The following is an 18463-nucleotide window of genomic DNA, read 5'->3' as shown; positions in this document are numbered from 1 at the left end:
CAACATCAGTTTTAACCTGGGATAGCGACGACTGGATGATAGTAGATAACTCATATTAGATGCAGGGCAAATGTCTACTCCCTGAGAAACAAAATTCTACCAGATACAAGGAACAAAGCCAGAGCGCGAGAGAGGAGGAGGAAGAGGGGAGGTAGAGAGGGAGCATTTGAACACTTCATTCAGGCAGAAACTGGCCCATGTACCTTACAGAGAATACAACTTCCGTCAAGGCGAACTAGAGCCACAAGGCTTCCTGGTTTAAAGTGTATGAACGATAGTTTGACATATTACTATGTTTCCCCGAAAATAAGACCAGGTCATATTAATTTTTGCTCCAAAAGACGCATTAGGGCTTATGTTCAGGGGATGACATCCTGAAAAATCATGCTAGGGCTTATTTTCCGGTTAGGTCTTATTTTGGGGAAACACAGTAGGGAGAGGTAAACAACCTGGCCATTTATGTAGTTTGGTTCTTAAAGGTTGTTACTCAGAGATAACAGCTGGTGGAGATTCTACCTGATGACCAGAGACGGCAACCTTCACTGGAAGAGCTGCCTAAGCCAAAGGCTGAAACCAGGCCAGGGGTCAACTCTTACAAGCAAGTAAGTTGCCAGACAACTGAGCTAGGTTTGTCAGTCTCTAAGCCTGCAGGGCTGGGAAGTAGGGGAGCTGTTCTGTTGGGGGACTCGACTAATCAGAAGGAGAGAGAGAGAGAGAGAGAGAGAGAGAGAGAGAGAGAGAAGGCACAGCCTGTAGCATTCACACCACTATAAAATTACAAAGCGAGATCAAAGGAGAAAGTGTAAAACGGGTGCACACATCCTGCTCCAAAGGGACAGATCCCGCCCACGGAGTAGAACGAAGCCTTTGCACTGGCTGTTCCTCTGCCTGGAATGCTCTTCCCCTTGACACTTGGATGGTCAGGTCCTTTACTTCATTCAGCGCCGCTCAATGTCGCCTCCTCAGAGAGGCTTCCTTACTTCCCCTTCTGGAACAGCGTCGCCTACCACTCCCCCCTGCTTTATTCTTCTGCTTAGCAGTTATCACCACCAGGTGACAAAAATAGTCCTGTATTTTTGTGTTTGTGTATTGCTTATCTCTTCCCAATAATGTGAAACTATGAGAGAAGGGGCTTTGTTTATATCCCCAGCACCTAAAATAGTTCCTGGTACATAATAAGCGCCGAGTAAATAACTGTTGGATGAATATGGGATGTTGTAAAGGTTTTTAGGAGAGGGCTGCTTTTCTAACCTGGCTTTCAAAGACGAAAGAGAACAAGATGGCCACGTAGGGCATGACCAGGAGAGGAGAAATGAGGGGCGGGGGTGTGAGGAAGTGGCTCTCACAGAATGGGTTGCAAATCATGTATCTGATAATGACCTAGTATCCAGAATATATAAAGAACACTTACAATTCAATAACAAAAAGACAGATAATCCAATTTAAAAATAGGAAAAGAGTCTGACTAGACATTTCCCCCCAAAAGTTATACAAGTGACCAATAAACACATGAAAAAGTGCTCAAGATCACCAGTCGTAAGGGAAATGCAAATCAAAACCATAATGAGATAAGATAACATTTTTCATCCACTAGGACAGTTATCATAAAAATAACAAGAACAACAGATACTAACACTTGCCGGTGACGATGTGGAAACATAATCTCCTGGTGGGAGCATAAATGGTGAAGCTGCTTTGGAAACCTGAAAAACTCACCTCCCTCTGAGGCCCTGACAGAACTCTGACTGATGGCAACACACACACAAGAAGCTGCAGGCCAGAGGGGTGAGTTCCTCAAAAGGTTAAACACAGAGTTACCATGAGACCCAACAATTCCACTCCTAGGTATGTACTCAAGAGAATTAAAAACATACATACACACAAAGACTTGTACATGAATATTCATAGCAGTATTATTCATAATTATTCATCTTCCCAAAGTGGAAGCGTCCAAATGTCCATCAACAGATGAACAGAAAAATAAACTGTGGCATATTAATACAGTGGAATATTATTCAGCAGCAAAAAGGAATAAAGGATTCATTCATGCTACGACGTGGATGAACCTTGCAAGCGTAAGTTAGGTAAAAAGAGCCAGACACAAAAGGCAACATATTGTATGATCCCATTTATATGAAATGTCCAGAACAAGTGAATCTATAGACAGAAAGTAGATCAGTGGTGGCTTAGGGCTGCAGTGGAGGTGGGGAGATGGGGAGCAACTGCTAAAGGTTATGGGGTTTCTTTTTGCGGTGATGAAAATGTTCTAAAATTAAATGTATTGATGGTTGCAAAACTCTGTGAATGTTAAAAACCATTGTACACTTTAAATGGGTGAATCATGGTATGCAAATTATATCTCAATAAAGCTGTTACAAAAATAAAAGAAACCTAGAGATGGGACTGGAGTTGCACCCTCTCACTGATAAATTTCATCAGCCGCCACACAAACAGAACGAAACTAAACATGAATCATTACGTACGACCTCTCGCTTCCTCTAACTTCCTGTGTGCTTTTCCTTCACTTGCACACCCTACCCGTGAACACACTTGACCTAAGAACGCTGGTTGCAAACCCTGGGCTGGTGCTCAGCGTGGTCCTCCGTGTTGATGGCTCTGAGTAACTTTCAAGATCTCATTTATTCCAAGAAACATCTATTTAGAACCCATGTTCTGCAAAGCACTTTGAAGAAAAGAAATATAGCTATGCCCTCAATTGTTTGCAGTCCTATAGGAGAGTTAAGACCTATCATTTAGGATTCACTCACTTGACATAAAAGAAAAACCCCAAATACCAGTGGCTTAAACAAGATAAACTTAGTTCTCTTCCTTGAGGTCACTAAGAACCCAGGCTCTTTATGTTTCTGTTGTGTTCTAACACAACGATTTCCCATCCTAAGGGTCACTTCCTGGGCCAGTATGGCTGCTGGAGTGGGTTGAGAATGAATGGGAATTGAGGCAGAGGGAGCAAAGAAATGACACAGTAGTTGGATGTGCATAGGGGACAAAAGAGGAATTTGTGAAGATAGGAGATAGACGCAAGTGAAGGGACCTGATGCAGAAGGAGAAACTGATGATGGCTTTGGGGGTAGAACACCTCAGGAGTTCAGTTCTTGAGAAGATGAGAGGAGATGGCAGCTATGGACCATGTGGAGCAAATGATCTTGGGGTGGAGCAGGGACACTCTTCCAATTGTCACAAGAAGTTGAACAGGGTTCAGATGGGGAGGTGGGAAGGTGCGGGCACTCCTCAGGGACTGCTTCTGGTTTCTCATTGAAGTGGTCTCCTTCCCCCTCTTTCTTTCTTCCTTTTTTTCTCTCCTGACAAACACACCGGGGCAGGGCACCAAATATATCACTGTTCCACCTAGTTGGCTACTGATAACGTAGTATCCCTCAGACACTTGGTTTCGTGAACTGTATAATGCCCCAGAGTAAGATGGCTGCCCAAAGACAAGCTGCCAGAAGCAGATGGGAGAACACTGAGGGTCTTCCTGAGCCCATGAGTAGTAGGGGCCCCCAAGCCTGGCCTCCTGTTCTGGTTCTTTCTCTGCCAGGCATCAGGCTTCTCTCTGTCGCTGGTTTCCAAAGCTGCTTGCCTTTGGCACAGCTTCTCTGTGTCCACCCCCAGGAATCAGCTTCCAGAAGCTAAGGCCCACACGTCACTGGCCCCTCTCCAGATGCCGGCCAAAGTGCCTGCAAGGCTTTCCAAACCTCACATTGTCTTTCAGACACAGAGCTGGGGACACAGAGCTCTTGTGATGGGACAATCACTGCTTTCTGGGCTCTGCTGACTCGGGAGACACTGGCTGGGTGTGGCAGGCAGGGAGCCCAGGATAGGGCTGCCCACTGCCAGTCAGGCCTGGGGAGAAGGTGCAGGTCTCAGGGCCCTGGGCTGGCTCCTGGCTGGGGTGGAGAGGGCCAGGACAGAGAGAGTGTTCACTCCTCCTCCAGACAGTTGTCAAACACTCATCTCTGGGAATCCCTGTGGACCTGGCCCTGTGCTTGGTACCGTGGCAGCACAAAGACAGAAGTCATGGCCCCTGCCTTCCAGGAACTTCTGTCCTATAGGCTCCAGCAGGACATTAACTACAGAAAAACAGAGCACAGGAGCGAATGTCAGCCAGGGATTTCTCAGTTGCTGTAACGTGACATCTAGAGCAAAAAGATTGTGTGGTTCTTACTTCTCAAAGTAATTCAGATTTGAATTACTTTGAAAGTAAATTTGAAACATTTGAAAGTAAATGTTATGTTTTAAAATATGTGTGTGTGTGTATCAAAATTAACATTAGATTTTTCTGGTTGCAAAATTCTAAGTAAGTTTATCAAAGCTGAAATCTTTTCTTTCTCTGTTAGCCCCCTCAGTTAGCTGGTACCCTAAGTCCATGCTTTGAATTATGCAACACCAAACCAATCTTAAAAAGGGAATATTTTGGCCCCATGTCTGAAAACATTCCAGCTTCAGGCTTGGCTGGATCCAGGTGCTTATAACATACCGTATGAAAGCTGCCTGATTCTGCTTTTCTCCGTTTTGGCTTCATTCTTAGAGAAGCTCATACTCCTAGGATTGTATCCTGTGCTTATCAGTCCCGCTTGAAAGAATGGGCCCATCTCCTGGTCACACCAGCAAAGTCCTGATTTAACTAGCTCTGACTGGGTAACAGACCCATTCCTGGACCAACCTCTATAGTGGTTAGGGGTGGGTGGAAATGAAGGTAGTTGGAGAGAAATATGATGCTGTGACTGCTAGGCCTGAGTCATATGCCTCTGTCTGGATCCTGGGGTGGAGTCAGCTTTTTCTGGACCATATGACCGAAGGTGGGTTATACAATAGATACTTTCCCAAGGAAGAGTGGGGTGTTATGATCAGGAGGCAGCTGGATGCAGGGTAGGGTCACAATCAACACCCACTGCTGGTAGGGTAGTGGAATGTGCCCTCAGAGAGGTATGAGCCAAGGACTGTGGGAATTCAGGAGGGAGATGCCATTTCCAGCTAAAGGAATCAAGGAAGGCTTCACGTGAAGGATGCACCTGGCTGGGCCTTGAAGGACGACTGGAGTTTAAGTGTTGGCTCTGGGGGGATGGGGAGGAAGGGAATCCTGGCCAGAGGGAACAGTGTGAGCAAAACATGGAGATAATCAGAGAGGAGCAAAAGCCGAAGCCGGATGAGGGAAAGGCCTTGAATGCCGGGCAAGGGGCATGGATTGAATTTGGAAGGCATTCGTGGATGGTTCCGGAGCCAAGGATGGCCTCCTCAGATCTGAGCTCCCGGGAGCTGCTACTACTTGCCAAAGGGGACCTGACCCTCTGCTCCTCTCCGCCCCTCTGGGCTGACCTGGGTGCCTACAGATCCCTCTTCCTTTGGTACAGCTCACACTCGACTGGCGTTTTCCAGTAGAAATGCTGAGTGAGAAGCAGAGGGAAAGTGCAAGCACAAAGTGTGATTACAGAGCCTCGCTTTCTCTTGCTAAAGTACAGAAAGCCTGAATACCCAGCATCCTCCTTACTCTGGGCTTAACCTCCCCTCCCCCACCCTGTCAGTTGAGCCTGAGGCTGGAATGGGGGTTGGCAGCAGTGTCCACTCCGTGGGACCCTCAGAATCCATTTTCTGCCCTGAATAGTACTTGCTCTAAAGCAGCCCTGGCTCAGGCGGGGGGCGGGGGGCACCCTCAAGTCTCACCCCTAAATTCCTCCCCTGACCCTGCTCTCATTGTGTCGCCCAGAAGTATCAGAAAAATCAGCTGAAGGCTGAGTGGGGCCTGGTTCTCAGCCCCTCAGGTGCAGGGTTGCGGACCAGTCAAAAGTGTGGGCTTTGGGGTTAGTCAAACCTGTGTTTGAATTCCACTTCTTTCCCTTACAGACAAGTCCCATGACCTCCCCAAGCCTCGGGTTCCTTTTCTGCAAAAGGGAACATGGAAGCTACCCCTCACGGGACTGGTGGGAGGATGAGATGGGATCCTGCCTGTTATACACAGGCACAGGGTACATCTGCAATAACCGGTGAAAGGGTGAAGGAGGGAAAGAGCCACCCAGGGAGGGAGGAAACGACCGGCAGACTCCTGCCCCTGGGAGCGCTCTGAGCTTAGCCTGTGCGTGAGGCCATGTAGTCAGGCTGTGCAGACGCAGGCGAAGGGAGGCCAGGATAGAGCACAGGGGCCAAAGGCATCACCACCCTCAGACACACTCCTGGACTTTGAGCTCCTTTTGCCTGTTGGGCTCAGGGAAGCCCCAATGAACACATCATCATGTCATCCGTCCTGGAGCTCCCCAAATTTAGGGAGGCGTGGGCTCTGGGTCATGCCAGAGGGCCCGGAAATTCTGACTATGCCAATATGCCCCAGGTGGACCCCTCTGAGCTTCATGTTCCCCCATTCGTTAGGAGATCTGTGTCAGATTCTTCGAGGTCCCCAGGCTGCCAAAGGAGCAGGCTTTTAACAGAGTTTTCACAAAGCTCAGGCTGGATAGGCCTGAAGGATTGGGTAGGGGTGACAGGGAGGGAGACGAAGGCTCAAACCAGGGGTCCCCAGCTTTACTGAGCCCCTCAGCAAAATAATTTGAGGATGTATCCCCCAAAACGTACTTATTTATGTCAGAAACATATACTATTACACTAATATATTAGGCCCACTATAAAATACATATAAAATGAAACATTTTCAAGAGATATCAATAGGAAACAAACAAATTACAGCCCATCCATACAATAGACTACTACTGAGCTATAAAAAAGAATGAGGTCTTGTAACTCAATAAGGAGAAGATAACTAAATTTAAAAATGGACAAAAGATTCGAATAGACATTTTATCAAAGAAGATATGTGAATGGCTAATAAGCACATGAAAATGCTCAATTTCATTTACCATTACAGAGATGCAAATTAAAACCACATGAGCTACCCCTTCACACGCTCTAGCATGGCTACAATCAAAACGATAAATAGTGGAGGACAGCCAAGATGGCGGAGAACTAAACACCGTGCCTGCTTTCTTCCGTGAACACATTAAAATTACATCTAAATTATAGAACAATCAACCTGGAGAACCAACTGAAGTCTGGCTGAACAGAAGTTTTATAACTAAGGATAGAAAGAGAAGCCACATTGAGGCTGGTAGGAGGGATGGAGATGCAAAATGGGCTGATCCCAAACTTCCATGTGGCGGATGAAAATTGGAGGATACCTTGACGGTGTAGGTTCCCCCCAAAGGAACAAAGGGCTCCAGGCCCACTCCAGGCCCCTCAGGCCAGGAAAAGGAGCCCTCACAAGACCTGGCTGTGAAAAACAGCGGGCATTCCAACCATCCAAGTGGGACGGGAGGCTGTAGGAAACCCAGACGTCCTCTTAAGTGGCCGGCGTACAGACTGAATCACTTGAAGGCACTCACCTTGGACTCCAGCGGAGGAACAGTGACTCAGGGGGTGTCGGAAGCATATGGGGAGCAGACTGAGGTGTGTAGCTTCAAGGCCAGAGCTGGAGGACAGCCCTGTTTTCCTCGTGAGGGGTCCTGTTCCCAAGCAGCTAGCAGGGTGCCGCCATCTTTAATATGTTGAGCCCCCCCCCCTATGCTTATGGCCAAATCTGAATCTGATTGGTCTGGGAGCTCTACAGCTCTGCCCTGTTGACTCACTGGGACCCCGCCCCATCCAACTCCCCCAACGCCCGAGGCACTTTCTCTGTGAGCAGCCAGCCCTGCCACATTGCACTCTTTCTTGGAAAACTATCGGAGTCCCAGAGCCCTGGGCAGGCAACGACTGTTCTCGGTGAGCTCTGAGACTTTTGCTGAGTAGCTCCAGGCTCAGCACTGGCACCAACCAGAGTCTACAGTAACCTGGTGACCACAAGTTTCTCACTGTAGTGACTCCCTGAGACCCTGCCTTTTCTAACTTGCATACCACACGGGGCTTTATCAGCCGCTGAACTTTACGGGAGCTAGCAGGTGGCAGCAGGACTTGGGGAGTCCTGGCTTTTTGCAGAGATACCCCAGGCCCAGTACTGGTGGCAGCCATCTTCAGTTTGCAGCGTGGCCTCTCCCACATGCCTCCAGGTTTAGCACAGGGAGCAAAAAACCACGGATTGCTTTGTAGCTCCTACCAGGTAGTTCCTGGCTGGTCACAAGCAGTGGATGACCTATGCCTGCACCAGAGCCCCTCCCAAAAGGCCCCAGAACCAACATACTTGGAGGTTGGCTTCAGACCATAGCAGAGCACTGCTCAATTGACCCCTCAAGCGGTACATACAATGGGTGGTCTCAACAGGCACCAGAGCCTGCTGGGGCAAATTCCACTCAGTGAGGTAAGCCCCCCATAGAGCAGCCCATAAGCTGTGGATGGGGCAAAAACCCACAGCCAATCAGCCTGTGGGTCAATCGCACCCACTGATGTGCCAATAGCAATCAAGTCTCAACTATAACAGGAGGACACACACAAACCACATAAGGGACACTCCTGGAGCACCCGGTGCAGGTGACTGGGGAGACTATGCCAGGGCCCCATAGGCCACCTGGCAAGACTGGGAGACATAGCAGATCTACCTCTTACACAGAAACAAACACAGGGAGGCAGCCAAAATGAGGAAACAAAGAAATATGTCCCAAATAAAAGAACAGGAGAAAACTCTAGAAAAAGAATTAAACAAGATGGAGGCAAGCAACCTACCAGAGACAGAATTCAAAACAATGGTTATGAGGATGCTCAAGGAACTCAGTGAGAACTTTAACAAAGAAATTGCAAGCATAAAAAAAGGACATGGAAACCATAACATGGAACCAGTCAGAAGTGAGGAATACAATAACTGAAATGAAGAATGCACTAGAAGGAATCATCAACAGACTAGATGAAGCAGCGGATATAATCAGCGATTTGGAAGACAAGGTAGTAGAAAACACAGTAGGAACAGCAAAAAGAAAAAAGAATCAAAAAATAAAAAATTAGGATAGTTTCAGAGACCAGTGGGACAACATGAAGCATAACAACATTCACATCATAGGGGCACCAGGAGAAGAGAGAAAGTAAAGGATTGAGACCCTATCTGAAGAAATAATGACTGAAAATGTTCCTAACCTGGCTAAGGAAATAGACATACAAGGCCAGGAAGTGCAGAGAGTCCCAAACAAGGTGAAAACAAACAGGTCCAGACCAAGACACATTAAAATTAGAATGGCAAAGGTTAAAGACAAAGAGAGGATCCTAAAAGCAAAAAGATAAAGACAATTAGTTACTTACAAGGGAGCTCCCATAAGATCGGCAACTGATTGGTCCCAGAGCCCAGCCCAGTGCCCACACTTATGGGCACTTGTCAGGAGATAAGAGAATATGGTGACTGGCTGAGCCGGGGTCCCACTACTCAGGACCCAGCCTTAGTTTGGCCGTTATTCCACAGTGTGACCTCGGGCAGGTTACTTATCCTTCTGTGCCCTCATCTGTAAAGGGGCATAATAATAATACCCCTCGCATAGGGTTGGTGTGATGATTAGAGAATAACCTGGCAGAGGGCTGTCAGCTAAAATGCAGCACGCCTATACTGCATGGAGCAAACACGCGCCAGGGTCTTGGGAGTGTTATCTTGGGAGAAGTGGGCAAGGAACTGAGGGCAATTATCAGGGATGGCGAAGGATGGACGGGGCAGAGGTGCCAAGGTTCAGCCTGGAGGCCTGAGCTCAGAACCACTCTCTGAGCAGGAGCCCTGCGCTGGCGGAGGGCCAGAGCCCTCTCCCTCTGCACCACGCCAGGCCTCACCTTGCCTCTTCCTCCACTACACGTCGTCAGCCTCATCCCCCAGCCTCGGAGCTCAGGGCTGCACTTGTAGGCTGGGGTCCGGAAGTGGACGAGACTCCAGGGTTTTCTTGGTCCACGTGCCCAGCGGCCCCCAAAGTCTTTGGAACCTGCCCTGATCTTCACTGAGAATCAGCCCCTGGAAAAAAGACCTCTGGCGCCCCCTACTGGCAGCTCTGGGTTAAAAAACCAATCCCTGGTTCCCAGAGGCTGATCCTGACCCAAGTGGCCTGAGCACAGCTGGGACCACTTCCAGTGGCAGGGAGGTGGTTCGGAGCCGAGGTCTGGCTTGTGATATTTATCTGGACTCCTGCAGCTGCCTAACTGGTTTCCCTCTCGCCCTCCTGCACTCACAGCTGGGAGAACACCTTTCTTTAAAAGCCTGTCTGTGGAATACTACTTAGCAATAGCAAGTAATGAACTCTTAATACCCACACGACTTGAATGGATCTTAAGGGCATTATGCTGAGTGCAGAAAGCCAATCTCAAAAGGATACATGTTCTAGGGTTCCAACTATATATATCGCTTTCTCCAAATGACAGAATTGTAGAGGGAAAGGTTGCTAGGAATTAGGGAGGGGCAAGGAGGGTGTGGCTATAAAGGGGCAGCACGAGGGATTTCTTTTAACGTGACGGAACAAGTCTGTATCTTGATTGTGGTGGGGGTTATATAAATCTATACATGGGATAAAATGCCAAGAAATTATACAGGAAAACGTACAAAAAAGTAAGGTCTGTAGTCTAATATTGTAGAGCACCACTGCTTTCCTGGTTTTCATAATGCAGTAGTTATGTAAGCTGCCACCACTGGGGGAGGCGGGTGATGGGTACACGGACCTCTCTGTACTATTTATGTGGCTTCTTGTGAATCAATAATCCTTTCAAAGTAAAAAGTTTATTAGAAGAAAAAAGCAAACCTGGTTATATCATCCACCTGCTCGTCTCTACCTGGCAGCACCCGGTGGGCTGCAGAGACTGAAATCCATGAAAGGAAGTCTGCCAACTTCCTTAATAAACCAAACCGTTTCTGAGGCTGGCGACAGAAGAATATGACCCGGAGGGGGCAGGGTGGGTGGGAGGCCAGGATTGGACCTCAGAGCCAGTTCTACCTGGTTGGGCCTCGCTTGTTAATCCCAATGGGTCGTCTACTGTGCTGCCCTGAAGGGGACATTCTTCCACCTCCCATGTCCTGGCCCCAATGGACAAAGTACCCTTTCCTTAGCACTGCTGGGACTAAGTCTTGAAAAAAGGCTGCTCTAAAACTGTCAGAAACAAGTCACAGTCCAACGTGCAGTCCCGCCTGCCAGGTATTCTGGCTGCACCCTGGGGGCTCCTCCAGGACACTTGTGCGGCTGGCTCCCACTGGGCCCACCACAGAGGCTGTCCCGCCCCAGGAACCAGGACGCCTGGGGCCTGAGGAATGAAGACTAGAGAAGCTTCACAAGTGTCCCTGCACCAGGTTCTGGGCCATGTAGATGGCACACAAGTCTCCGAGGTAAGTGTGAATGTCCTAACATTGAGCTGACACTTCCCAAGACCTCCCTGCTCAGGGATCTTCCTGCCCATTGTCCTGATGACCATGGGTGCCACAGGAACCCTTTCATTGTGGTCCACAAGGCCCTGCACACTGTGCCCTGCCAGCCTCTCCAGCATCACCTCACATCCATACCCACTGGATTTCTACGCTTCCGTCCCGATGGTCTTGGATTTTGTTCTCAGAAGCCTTTCTGTCCAGGGCCTTTGTGCACGCTGTTCCCTCTAACTAGAAACTCTTCCCATAATTCCTCGCCTTGTTGACTTGTCTTCATTCTTCAGTGCTTGGCTCAAATGTGACTTCTGCATTGGGATCCGGGGTCCATGGGGAACAGTTATATCCCAGTGACACCTTCGGAGCAGCCTGCTTCAGAGCACCAAGTAGTCAGGTCAAACACCTCATTATGTCCAATTCTGCCTTAGACCTGGATGAGGGGGTCCCTGCCGAGCTATGGGTCCCCTTACTCTGTACCTTCTCTGGCCCTCCTCACAGGATGAGGAATCCGTGGGGCCTCCTTAAGCCCAGGCCCTTCCCTTTAAGCCATGCTCCTGCTATGCGGGACCCCGGAATCCCCTGCCCAAATGGCCCCAGGCCCATTTCCTCAAGGGTGGACCAAGGGACAGCAGGTTGCAGGGGGCATGGCGTTTTGCACCCGTGAACTGGAGTGTCCACATGTGCACATCTAAACCTCTTCTTGGCGCAGGATGGTTCTGTGAGTGGGAAGCTCTTCTCATGCCACCATGTTTGGGCACAGATTTTGGAAGAATCAAAAAAGTTTACATTCAAACCTGGCCTTCCAGGTCAGTATGAAAGTGTATTTGTCAGAGTAGGAGAATAGAACATACTTTATTGAACAGTTGTTAGCTTGATGTATAACTTTACAGTATTTCAATGTATGAGGCCTCCATTTGTCTTGCCCCAGCCCTGCTGGCATTAGGGGTGGACTTGTGTCAGCCTGACCCACCAGACCATAAGCTCCACCAGGGAGGCATGTGCAATACCCCTGCTCGAGAGGACACCCCCCAAAAGATGCCATCCAAGTAGCTGAAGTCAGTACACAGGTAAATCCCTCAGGGCTGCTGGCTTCCTATGTGTGTAGGGGGGAGGAGAGGTGGTGGCTAAGGGTGAGGGGGCTGCTGGCTGTCAGGGGCATGGAGAATGGTGGCTTTAGCTTGAGGGACTTGCTGGCTGGCCTCACCCACCCCAGCAACTTGGACAGACCAGGACCGGGTAGGCACATTCACATCTGAACAAAGCTCTAGTGACCACACAGCTGAGCACGAGGGGACACCAAAAATGGCAGGTTATTGCTGTCTCTGCTCTCAAAATAAACCCAGATGATAAATGCTGAGCATGGGGCTTGGGTGCTTCTGGAATGTCCCCCTGCCTCAGCTACCCTGAGATAACTCGGCTCCCTGTGTTCACAGGAAACCAAGGTGGCCAAAACGCAATGATCCAGACCCCGCAAAAAAGAGGAAGCTATTCAACAGCCTCCACACAGAGCGAGGCCGCAGCCTCCCCAGGACCACTCAGCTATACTCTTTACAACGTGTACATCACCTCTGGCAGCCACCGTATTCCGTGTTCAGTTTGGGGACTGATCTGTTATCAGCTCTGGCGGGCGGAGCACTGGGTGAGGGTCCTCTACAAGTGCCAGGACAACACACATGGACATGGTTCTGGGACCACCGCCAACCCACACGGCGGTCCTCCCTGAGTTTCTGCAAGGCCAGAACACCAGCCAAAAGTAAGTGATGGCTTCTGTGGCTCTAGGCTCCGTGAGCTGGAGGAGTGGCCATTCCTCACCTTCCAGGCACTTGGAAGATACCTGTCACTCCAGCAGCCAGCACAAGTGACTAAATACGATGCTAGAATCATAACCCTGGGGTTCGGCACAAGGACCAGGCACGTAGGAAAAGCCCCCGACCCCAAGGGGAATCTCTGCTCCTCCACACTTACTTACCATCTGAGGCCCTGCACGTGCCAGTCAAGCTGCTCATCTCCACCTGCCTGGCTCTGAGCAAGCACCGAGGTTTGGCTGTTGAGGGGCAGCTGGTGGGGCTGATGGGGGACTCTGCATTAAGTTCTCAGATTGACGCAGACTGGTCAGGGAAGAATGGGTGCCGAGTTGGGGTGAAGAGTCAGAGGTGGGGACAGCAGAGGTGAAAGGACATAAAGACCTCACTTTAAATAAGATTGGGTAAGGGTGGTAGGAACTGGGGCAGCAAAAGTTGGGGGCAGTTTAGCAAAGACTTACGTATGAGGGATGCTCTCAGGAGGGTTCGAGATGGAAAGAAGTATATGATGGGCCAGGAAGTTAGGAGTTGAGTCTGTGAGGACAAGAAGATACATCCTTCTAAGACCTGGGACAGGACTGTGAGCACAGTTATCAAGAAAGGAGTGAGCTCCAAAGAGCATCTACTTTGGGCTGGGTCTTAAACGAGAGTGGGGTAGAGGTGGGGTGTTTACAGCGAGCAGGCCATGGAGAGCTGAGCAGGGGGTTATGGGAGATAGGGATAAGAAAGCTGATCCAAAAAAGGGCAAACCACAATGGTGGGTCTCGAGGTTTGCGTGGAGCATTAGGATTGCCAAAGCGGTTGGGAGGTGAGGATGCGCTGAGTTAGAGGGAGGCGGAGGGATGTGGCCGATGGAGGTTGGAACTTGGCTCGAGTGGGGTCAAAGGTAAGGCTGCATTTACGCAAGACAGGTGGTGAGGGGGTGGGGGTAAGGGCTGGAGTCAGGTCATGGGTGGGAGAAGATGTAGGGACGCGCCAGCAGTGCCAGTGCGAGACGAAGGCCAGGAACCGAGTGGGAAGTGGGGACAAGGGGCGTGGGCTGGGAAGGGTGAGGACTCTGAAGCAGGACAGTCTCAAGGCAAACGGTTTGGGATCCCGGCGAAGGCTGCTGGCCCATCGCCCGTTCGCGTCCCGGCCCCGCCTCCCCGCTCGCCCCCGACTACTAACTCACCAAGGGGAGCGGGGACCAGGACAGGGTTGCCCCAGCCCGCGGCAGCCCCCAAAACTCTACTGTAGTATCCAGGCTAAAGACAACCGGGAGTCAGCGCGTCCGGTCGGATTCCGGCCCCGCCCCCGGTCCGCGGAGCCAATCGCGGAGCCCGAAGGAGCCCTGGGGCGGGGCCAGCGCTCCCGGCTGCCCCAGGCTCCCAGCGCCGGAGCGGGTGCTAGGTCTTGGGAGGCTGGGGACACCGTAGGGTAGGAGCTTTACATCTGTTACATCCGTTACACCCGTTACCGGCAGGCGTGGCCACTGCGTTCAACGGAATGCGTCCTCACTGCCGGCTTCCTTAGGGGTCTACTAGATGCCGGTCCAGGGGGGCGTCGGGGGGTGGCTACCGGGCTGGGTGGGGAACAGGCCAGTTCGTGGAAGCTCCACTGATCTCTGCCGCGGGTGGCGTGGGGGTGGAGTGCGGGGGTTCCTTTCTGGGAAGGTCGAGGTCCCAGTGCCTCTTTCCACTTATAAAATCAGCTGTTGGTGTGTGGCCCCCCACTGTGTGGGGGCTGTTGCCCCTTCAGAAATCCTCCAGGTGTGATAACCGCCCCTTCTCGGTTTTAGCCTAGATGAATGCTGAGTGCCTTCACTACCGTCAATGGCAGAGCAAGAAGATTAGAAATAAAATCTTGGTGAAATGTGAGGACCACCGCTCTAACCTAGGCGACGAGCGGTCAGGGATTTAACGTTCATGGAAAACAGAAGCTCCTACTGTTTGCCAGGTAGGAACCGTGGTTTGTCCTTACCAACCCTGTGGAAGGTAGGTGCCGTTGTTGCACCCATAGCACAGATAAGAAAACAGGCTTGAGAGAAGTTGAGTAACTTGGGGGCTCAAGGCCACACAGCTAATTAATGGTTAGAGGCGGGATTCTCACCCAGCTCTTTCTGATTCTAGTTGGGGAAGTAGCATAGTTCAGTGACAGCAAGAGGGCTTTGGAGCCAGGAAGGCTTAGGTTTGAATCCCAGCTGTAACCCTGGCTGTTTTCTGAGTCTTCCCTAAACAGTGAGGGGCCCAGGGCAACCCAACAAGTGAGGGGCCAAGACAACTGTCATAGTGTCAGTATCTTTCAATAGGTCCCTTGAGATGGCCTTGAAGATAGAAACTTCTCAATTGAATTTTACTGATGTTCAGAAAAGAGAAGTCAAGTCACACCACCCATGGCCCATTAGCCTCAGGCAGAGGGGCCAGAGTGTGTGACTTCAGGGAAGTTCCAAAAGCTCTCTGAGCTGTAGTTCCTCATCTGTAAGTTGGGGGAAGGATATCAGTTGTTGTGAGGATTTAATAAGGTAATATCCTTAGGGCAGTTTTTGGTCTGTAGTAAGCACTGGAAAATGAGTGGCTATTATTACAGTTCTGGCAGTTCTCACCTTCCCTATCCAGTTGGGTCCCGGCCTTTTAAGTGCTCTTCTGAGCACTGGAGTGACATCCTTTTTTGTTTGAGCCCCAGATGTATCCTTATTTGGCATCTGATCCTCAGTCCTCCTCCCTTTTCCCTTAGAGCCCTCTCTCCGGGTTCTGTTCTCCAGTGTATTCTAGTAACCTCCTCTAGTAGCCTGTCACACAGCTGCCATTCTGGAACCAAGACAGGGCACACATTTGTTCATGAGTTTAAGAGTTTGGGGACAAAAATGGCCCCCACGATGGAGGTAGGCTCAGTGATCCAAATATCCCAGCAGCCCCAAAGACCTGATCGGAGGGGTCGGAAGTGGATGGTCCTCAATGGGCAGGAGGTCAAGTATGTTGGACATAACTGGTACTTGGCGAACCGGGGAGAGAACACCAGAATCAGTGCTTATTTGACTTAGTAACCGACACACCTTGGGGATGATGTGTCCTCCAGTTCTGACAGTTCTGGGGAAACGAGGGAGAGAAGCCCCTCTTCACCCTTCTTTGCTCACACTGCCTCTGGAAGGAGTATTGGCTACCACAGGGATTCTAACTTCAGCCCTGCTTTTCTTGCCAATGCCCCTTGTTATTTGTATATAAATACTTAGCTACTTACATCTTAATTCCTTACCACGAGGCTAGAGTTGGTTATGCATTTATGTATTTTAATACACGAAAAACAAGTATTTGACCAGCAATGCTGAGAAGCCAATATTACAAAACAAAATGTGCAGGTGGCCTGAGGCAGGACAGGTGTCACGCTGTGTTGTTGTCATGAGCTGTCTCACTTTCCTCACCTGGCTCCTCAGTAGTCTATTCACTAACCGGATTCTTCCCTATTATGACTTCGCGGAGCTCCCTGGGGTGAGAAGAAGAACGTCAGGGCTTTTACTAGTGAAAGGCACATTTAAACTATTCATTATTTCCTCATTTTAGATAAGAACTCTAAGTTGTCCCCAATCATTTACCCTTTATCCTCATCGATGGTCTCATCCTCATCAGAAGAATCTTGGTCTCGTAGTTTCTGTGCCCTGTTTTTCTTGTGTGCGGCATTGAGAGGTGTATACGTATCCCGAAGCCAAAGCGGCTGCCTCCTCCAGAAAGAGCTTGTCTAGAAAACACACAGGAAAACACCAATTCTGCCTCTCCCCTGCTTTCTCCTGCCCCGCATTTTATCCTCCTCAAATTTACCTGACTCTCCTCGTCCAATGGGCATTTCTTATGCAGCAGAAACGGGAAGAAGCCCCTTGGAGGAAAACACACACCACAATTACTCATTCATGCCACTTCCCACGTCTCTGCAACACACAGCTCCGGACTGATTAGGACCAAATGGGTACCTCGGCCCATAATCACAACGAGCAAAATCACCACAGACCTGGGACCTTGAAGTCATTCCATGCGAGCTGCACTTCCCCAAGTTCTGTGTGTCTGTCCACAATGGCCCACAATGTCTCTGGGGAGACTTGTATGTGGCTCAGCGTGGAGTCCGGGCAGGATTTTCTGCCCCCTCAGTTTCTTGGTCTTGGCCAAGAAGCTGCCCTTGTGCAGTGGAAAGAAATGTACCAGAGTCCTGGGCAGAAGCACTGAACTCTCCCCAGAAGCATTTTACTTCAGTCCCCTTTGGACTCAGTCTCACAGGCGTCCTTTGCTGGGGGTGGGGGAGAGGGTGCTTATATGTTCCTAGCTGCTGTCTCCTATGAGTCAAATCACACCATAAATGCCTGAGTCCAACGAGCCAACTTCTCCTGGTTTCCTACTGCTGGCTGTCACTGATGAGTGAGGGAGTGGTGAAAGCAGTTTAAAGGTCATGACCAGCACTAAAACACAAAATATTCTTTTTGAATACACACAGAATAGAAAGAAAATGAGAGTGCATAATAAGTGTGTCTTAGAAACTAGTTATGTCTCTATGGTATGTGTGCACTGAGTTGTGACATAAAAGCCACCTCACAGCCCAAGCTCAATATAATCCACAGAGAAGTCCCCACTGGAAAGGAAGCATTTCTTTCTGGCACTCACTAGCCGTGTGACCATGGGGCAAGAGCTTTTCCCTTTCTCCTTCTCCATTTCCTTATTATAAAAGGAAGAGACAAACTACTGTCTAAGGTCTCTCCCAGTCAAAATTCTATGAGGTTGGGATAAAGGGCATAGAGAGAGGGGATGTGAAAACCAGTAGGATGAGCAGGGCAGTTCTCCGGCTACTTGACAGAAAGGACCCATTTTTCTCCCTTCCATCAGGCTTGAAGGAGACGAGCCCTCTGACCCCACGACCATGTGGACTTCCCTACCCCTTACAGAGCCTCTGAGAAGGCCTCTGGCCTGGCCTTATGCCTCCCACCAGCAGCAACAGGTACAACCCAAACCCCTCCCTCTCCACCCTCTGTCCTTAAAGGGCTAGTACAGCACAGGCATCTGTGCCAGTCTCATTCTAGTCAACTCTGGCTGAGGAGCGAATGTGGCTGAATCCAGGAAAGCATTAGGGTAAAGACGTATTCTTCCTGACTTTGGTGGTTTCCTCACTGTAAAATGAGGAGATTGAAATAGACGAGTTCTAAGTTCTCTGGTTCTAAAACTCTACTTTAAAAATCGCCAGATTATTATTTACCTTGAGCTTCCTTCTTTACCTTCCCCTGATGTTCTTCTATGAGAATTAATCTGTTTTGGAAGAAAATATGATCATGATTATCCATCACTATGGCCACTGTCTCTATTCATTCCTTTTGATTTTAAGTCTTATCTACCCAGGGAGGTGACAACTTTTG

The sequence above is a fragment of the Rhinolophus sinicus genome, chromosome 12 (genome assembly GCF_057876585.1).
Source record: "Rhinolophus sinicus isolate RSI-liver-muscle chromosome 12, RSI-T2T, whole genome shotgun sequence".
NCBI lineage: Eukaryota > Metazoa > Chordata > Mammalia > Chiroptera > Rhinolophidae > Rhinolophus > Rhinolophus sinicus.
Note: the sequence above shows the minus strand (reverse complement) of the source record.